The sequence below is a fragment of the Octodon degus genome, unplaced genomic scaffold (assembly GCF_000260255.1).
Source record: "Octodon degus isolate 3935 unplaced genomic scaffold, OctDeg1.0 scaffold00072, whole genome shotgun sequence".
Classification (NCBI taxonomy): domain Eukaryota; kingdom Metazoa; phylum Chordata; class Mammalia; order Rodentia; family Octodontidae; genus Octodon; species Octodon degus.
The window spans coordinates 5,027,903-5,034,346 of NW_004524648.1; the positions used below are offsets into that span (position 1 = coordinate 5,027,903).

Here is a 6,444-nt window from a genome sequence, read left to right on the forward strand (position 1 = left end):
TATAATTTTCCACAGTTAAGACACAAAACACTGTTTACCTTTTGCAGCTTCTTTTTAAAATGAAGAGGCCTGAGAATTTAGCTCAGTGGCACAGTCCTCAGTTCAATTCCCAGTACCAAAAAATAAATAAATAAAATGAAGAAAACCTCCCTCAATCTTTAATTAGGAGTTCAAACATTCATCTATAAATTCTGTAATCAGAAGTACTTCTTGCTTTCCTCAGAAATTTCCCTAAAAGTACAGAGATTTTAATGTCCTAATTCCCCAAAAAGAAAGACATTTCCCCTTTTTCTCTTCTTCCACACTGTTCTTTGCCTTACATTGCATTTTGGTCCCTTTCTTTCCAAATTTTGTAGAAGACAGGAAGTGAGAGCTGGAGGTACAGTGAGAGAAGGAGTCACATTGAGGAGTTTTTTGTTTGAGATAGGGTCTTGCTTTGTAGCCCAGACTGGCCTTGAGTTTGTGAGATCCCCAGGGGTCAGCCTCCCCAGGGCTAGGATTATGTATGTGTACTTCTACTCTCAGCTGGGGTTTAATTATATACTGCCTCTTCCCTTTGCTTAAAGTACAGTGCCTGTCATTTTTAAGTTTGTATTGTTGAATTCCCAGGACTCCATTTAGCCTACTCTGTTTTTCCAGATATGCCAAAGCAAGACAATGGTCTAAAGTTTTTTTTTTTTTTTTTTTTTTTGCAGACCCTGGAATTGAACACAGGCCCTTGCTCTTATTCTACTGAGCCATCTTCCGGCCTGGGTCTAAAGGTTGAAAGGCTGCTAGTTTCATCTCACTAATTAGCATTTAACAGTTTGTAATAATTTAGGATCCACGATGAAAGCTGCAAAGTGGGGGACTGTTTGCCTCCAAATTACTCGATGGAACGTATGGCATGCTTAAAACATGTCCAATAGGGCTGGTGAGATGGCTCATTGGTTTAAAGCACCTACTTAGAGCAAGCTTAACAAATCACAGGGACCGCGGTTCAATCCTCCAGCACCACATGCCAGCCAGCCCCGCCCCCTGGTGGGCTGAGCTGGACACACACACACACACACACACACACACACACACACATAAATAAATTTAAAAAACAAAACAACAACAAAAAAAACATGTCCAATAAACACATAAGCACCTGTCTGGCAAGTGCAAGGTCCATTAAAAAACAAACTGACAAACAAAAACACTTTGTTGTATTTATTTAGTCTTCTTGAGACAGGGTCTCACTATGCAGTTCAGGCTGGTCTTAAGCTCACTGTGTTACAGCTCAGGGTGGTCTCCAACTCTCAAGGATTCTCCCGCTTCAGCCTCCCAAGTGCTGGGATTACAGGCGTGCGCCACCATGCCCAGCTTCCATACATTTCAGATGTGACTGTCTTCTTGAAAGAATGCCAAATAGGTTGTCAGTGGTTCCCTGAGAGCACCTGAATTCAGGCCTATAAGTGCAAGCAGGATGCAGAATGCTGTACGCGCCATTAAATCTACGGCCTCGAAGGAAAACGCAATTGGAGAATTTAGTATCCTAGCAAGGTACTCCAGGGCCCTCACGCCCCCGGGAAGCCACCAATTTTCTATGCCTAACAACTACTCAAGGATGGCCAGCGGCCATGTCCACCTGAGACTCAGCGGGGCGGCCCATCAGGCACTGAGGAAGACGCCAGCGGGGCCGGCTGCGCAGGCGCACGACGCCCGAGAGGGCCCCAGCGCTCCAGGCTGCGCAGGCGCAGAAGAGGCTGCTGGCGAGTCCCGACGGCGGCGGTAGTGACTGAGGGGCCCGGGCGCACAGCAGCGGTGGCGGCGGCAGGCGGCTACCAAGCAGCCATGAGGGTCGGGCCCAGTCACCGACAGTGAGTGGTGGTGGGAGGGGAGTGGACAGTGGGAACTCAGGGGAGGAGGTCTAGCAGAAGGCTGCTCTGACTCCAGGGGTGGGCTGTGAGGGTCTGTGACGGAGGGGCGTGGGGGGCAGTTTGAGGTGGTGATGTAGAATTTGGGGCATGGGTGGCGGGGAATCCCGTCCCAGGGCTGGACTCCTTGGCGGAGGAAGGAGTTGTACGTGAGCACTGAAGGAGCCCACGGCGGGGCCAGTGTCCTGCACTCCCGGTTTGTCATCATCCCTTCCCCCAGGAGCTTTTTGGTCGCCTCTCCCTTTCCGCTTCTTTCAGAATGGTCGCGGGGGGAGGGTAGTGGAAGAAGAAAGCCTTGCTGGAGCTGAGGAAACCAACTCTGAACCAGGAAGGGAAGAGCCTGGTCACCTGGAGTAATGGGCTGCCCTGGATAGAGAGAGGGTGGGAGTCAAGAGCTTTGTTTAAAGTTGGAAGGGTTCTAGGGCAAAGAGCTAGCTTGAAGTCGGACGGGTGCCATACCCTAGTTCACCATTGATAAGCCTGATAGATAACAGGGCAGGTTCACTTAATCTTTATGGAACTCTGGAAGATGAGGGTCCGATGGGCTATTGCAAGCATCATGTATATTATTGAGGCTGTTTATGAAAATTTTGAATTGTAAAATGAGGATGCACACACACACATTTTTGTAAGGGGAAGTGAACTCATGACCTTGTGCTTGTCAGGCAGGCTCTTGTACCCCTGAGCTATATCTCTGGCAGAAGCTGCTAACACATTACCAACAATATTACTGGATTTATTTATTTATTTATTTATTAACTTTTTTTTTTCTTAACATTACTGGATTTAGACCTTACCTTGTTATTGGAATAACTGATTTATCTGTCAAGGCAAATCTTTTTTTTTTTTTTGTACCAGGGATCAAACTCAGATCCTTGTGCTTACAGGCAAGCACTTACACTGCTGAGCTATCGCTCCAGCCCTAAGGCAAAGAATATTATTTGTAAAATCTTATCAGACAAATATGTACCATCTATGTAGTACGGTGCAGAAATACCAGTTTCTTCTGTAATGTGACAAGGTAGCCAGCAGACTTGTGTGGAAAATACCATACTCTGGCATTTTTACAAGTTCTATGCAGTGCCTCACCCAAGAGGAAGGAAATAGAGAAAGGAGGGCCAGTCCATTAAATGCTTTCTGAACTTCAGTCAGGTTTTCTTGTAATGCAGTTGTTACTAATGTACTTTATTTGAGAAAAGTAGTTTGAGACAGTTTAGGAGAGCTGCCCAAAGGGGTGTGCAAATATCATTTCTTTCTTTCCTTCCTTTTTGTTGGTAGGGAGGAGGGAGCAGAACTGGGATCAAGCCCAGAACCTCATGTCAGTGAGGTAAATGCTGTGTCACTGACCTACCCCTAGCTGAAAACTTGATTTTCTTTTTTTCTCTTCATTTGTGTGGTACTGGAGATTGAACCTAAACAGTGCTGAGCACTTTTGGTTTTTTTGGTGTGTGGGGGAAAGGTCTCCCTAAGTTATCTGGCCTGCCCTTGAACTTACAATCCTCCTTGCTTTAGCCTTTGGAACCTGGAATTGCAGGTCTATACTACTGGGGCCACCATGGTTTTCTTATTTTCAATGTACTGGATTTTGGATCCAGGCCCTTACACAAGGGCTTACCCTCTGCTAAGCCCCTGTTCTCATTTTTTTTTAAAAAAAACCAGGGTCTTGGGGCCAGAGAGACAGCTCAGTTGAATAAGTGCTTGCCTGACAAGTGCAAGAGCCTGAGTTCAATCCCCGGTTCCACAAAAAAAAGGGAACACAGGGTCTTCAAGTGAGTCACTAGCCCAACCCCCAACAGAAAGAGACCCTATCCTGCATTCCAACCCCCAAAAGGAAAAGACCCTGTCCCATATGTAATCCCATTGGTTGACCATAGTTTTGTCCCACCTCCTGCCCACCTAAGTGAGTTCCCATTCTCTCTACCTTAGCCTCACATGGCTTTACACTATAAAAGTCCCTGGAAGAGACAGCTTCCTGGGGGAACTACCTGCTTGGGCCCCTCCTCCTGTCCCTCTCTTGGACAGGAGCTTTCTTTCTCTCAATAAATATATTCTGCTCATTAAAAAAAAAAAAAAAACAGGGTCTTGCTATGTAGTTCAGGCTGTGCTTGAATTCACTGTGTGGCCCAGGCTGGCCTCAAACTCATGATGATTCTCTTCTTGTCTTAGCCTCCTGAGTGCTGAGATTACAGATGTGTTCCACCACACCAGACTCAGTCCCTGTTTTTTTCTTTTGTGTGTGTGTGTGTGTGTGTGTGTGTGTGTGTATGTGTATGATACTGGGGATTGAACTCTGGACCTTGCACTTGCCAAGCTGGCATTTATGCCACTGAGCTATCTCCCCAACCCAGTCATTATTATTATTATTATTATTATTATTATTATTAGGAACCAAGGATTGAACTCAGGCCCTTGTGCTTGCCAGGCAAGTCCCTATTATTTTTAATTAAAAATTTTTTTTTCTCTTCAAAAGAGTCTGGTTGCCCCAGGACCTTGTTTCTGTTAGGGAGTTTAGCTAAGTATACTGCAGCTTTTTAGCTTTTATTTTTTTCTGTCTGTCCCTGGAACCTCCCTGGTGGCTGAAAAAGGCAAATGGTGTACAGGAGTCAAAGAGGTGACTGGTTTCTTTGAAAGGTTGAAGGAGCAACTCCTGAGCCTTTGTTGTTGTTGTTTAATGTAGACAAAGCAAAGGACAGAGTTGTACTATATGCTTCCAGAGAGACAAAATGGCTTTTTAGCCATAGCTTTTGAAAGACAGGTGCTGCAAACTCCTTTCAAAAGGACAGAAAGAGATACAGTACTTCAGCTTTCCCAGCTGTGAGGATTGAAAGTTGAAATGGTGAGAGGTCTTTTGGAAATGGGTGAAAGATTTGTCTTTTAGCTGAGTAAAAGGAAGTAGCTGTACAGATCTTTGAAGATATAGAAATAAGAGGGCTAAATTATTTTATAGGAAGGGGGGAAATGAACCCTAGTTATCTTTAATTTTTCTTGCAACTAAAATGTTTGACCTCTTTCTTTTTTTTTTTTTTAATTTTTTTTTTTTTTTTTCAGTGTGTGTGTGTGTGTGTGTGTGTGGCCAGCTCAGCCCACCTGGGGGCGGGGCTGGCTGGCATGTGATGCTGGGGGATTGAACAGCGGTCCCTGTGCTTTGCCAAGCTTGTTCCAAGTAGGTGCTTTAGACCACTGAGCCATCTCTCCAGCCCCTTGACCTCTTTCTTAGAAATGCACAGTAATGTATAATTTTAATTTCTTTTTCTCTAGTTCTTTAGTTCTCCCCTAAATTCACTGTCAGGGGCCAGGGAGATGGCTCAGTGGAATAAGTGCTTCCCTGGCAAGCACAAGGGCCTGAGTTCAATCCCTGGTTCCACCAAAAAAGAACAAAAACAAAATTCACTGTTAATGGCACTGTCTTAGAAAATGGTATGAAAAGGAGGGGCTGAAGATGTAATTCTGTGGCAGAGCGTTTGCCTGTAGTATATACAAGACCTTGGGCTCAATCCCCAGCACTAAAAACATAAAACATTTTCAACTATTACCATAGATCAAAGAATACAAATCTATTCTTTCTTTGTAAGTTTATGTTTACAGTGATACTTGATTTCACAAGCTTAGTTTATGATTTTGAAGAAGATGATCGTGTTTGTGCTTATAAGGGGAAGATGGTACACAGTTGTGTTTGTCATCTGGTGTAGAGTTTGGAAATGAAGGAGTTTTTTTTTTTTCTCAGAATCGGGGATTGAACTCAGGCCCTTGTGCTTGCCAGGGAAGCACTTATTCTACTGAGCCATCTCCCTGGTTTTTTTTAAATGGTACTGGGGGGGCTGGTGAGATGGCTCAGTGGTCTAAAGCGCCTACTTAGAACAAGCTAAGCTAAGCTAAGCACAGGGACTGCAGTTCAATCCCCCAGCACCACATGCCAGCCAGCCCCACCCCCTGGTGGGCTGAGCTGGCCACACACACACACAAAATAAATAAATAAACAAAAAAATTGTAAAAAAAGTAAATGGTACTGGGGATTGAACTTGGGACCTTGTGTTTGCTAGGCAGGTCCTTATGCCACTGAGCTAAACCCTGGAAGCAAAATTTTGTCAATTGCTTTTTTTTTTTGGTGGAACCGGGGATTGAATGCAGACCCTTGCTCTTGCCAGGGAAGCGCTTATTCTACTGAGCCATCTCCCCAGCCCCTTCAATTGCTTTTGAGAACAGAATTGTTTGTGAACAGAAGCATTTGAGAACCAAGATATTACTGTCTTCTCTACCACATTTTTTAAAAATGTATTTGCTACAGGGTCTCATTACATAGCTTGGACTCTAGTGAGCCTCCTGTTTTCAGCCTCCCTTGCACTGGAATTACAGGAATGCACCACCACACCCAGTGTCATCTCTGTCTCAGCAAGCCCCGGGGATTGAACCCTCTTGCTTAGTCTGCTAAGCTATCTCACTGGCACACCACATTTTTTATTACTGAATATTGATTCTACAGATTAATGGGTTTCATTTTGGTAGATGTGTGCATGAACATAGTATACCTTTTTTTTTTTTTTTT

At 44.6% G+C, this 6,444-nt stretch overlaps 1 protein-coding gene across 2 annotated transcripts in view; it reads left to right on the forward strand.

The window, feature by feature from the left end:
* Positions 1-1,706: 1,706 nt before the first annotated feature.
* Positions 1,707-6,444, forward strand: part of Fam222b (family with sequence similarity 222 member B) — a 99,359-nt gene continuing 94,621 nt past the window's right edge. The window contains exon 1 of one of the 2 annotated variants that reach the window (XM_004635398.2): positions 1,707-1,844. The gene's annotated coding sequence lies outside the window, so the exon portion shown is untranslated. The remainder of the gene's footprint in view (positions 1,845-6,444) is intronic. The other variant, XM_004635400.2, reaches the window with a different exon arrangement.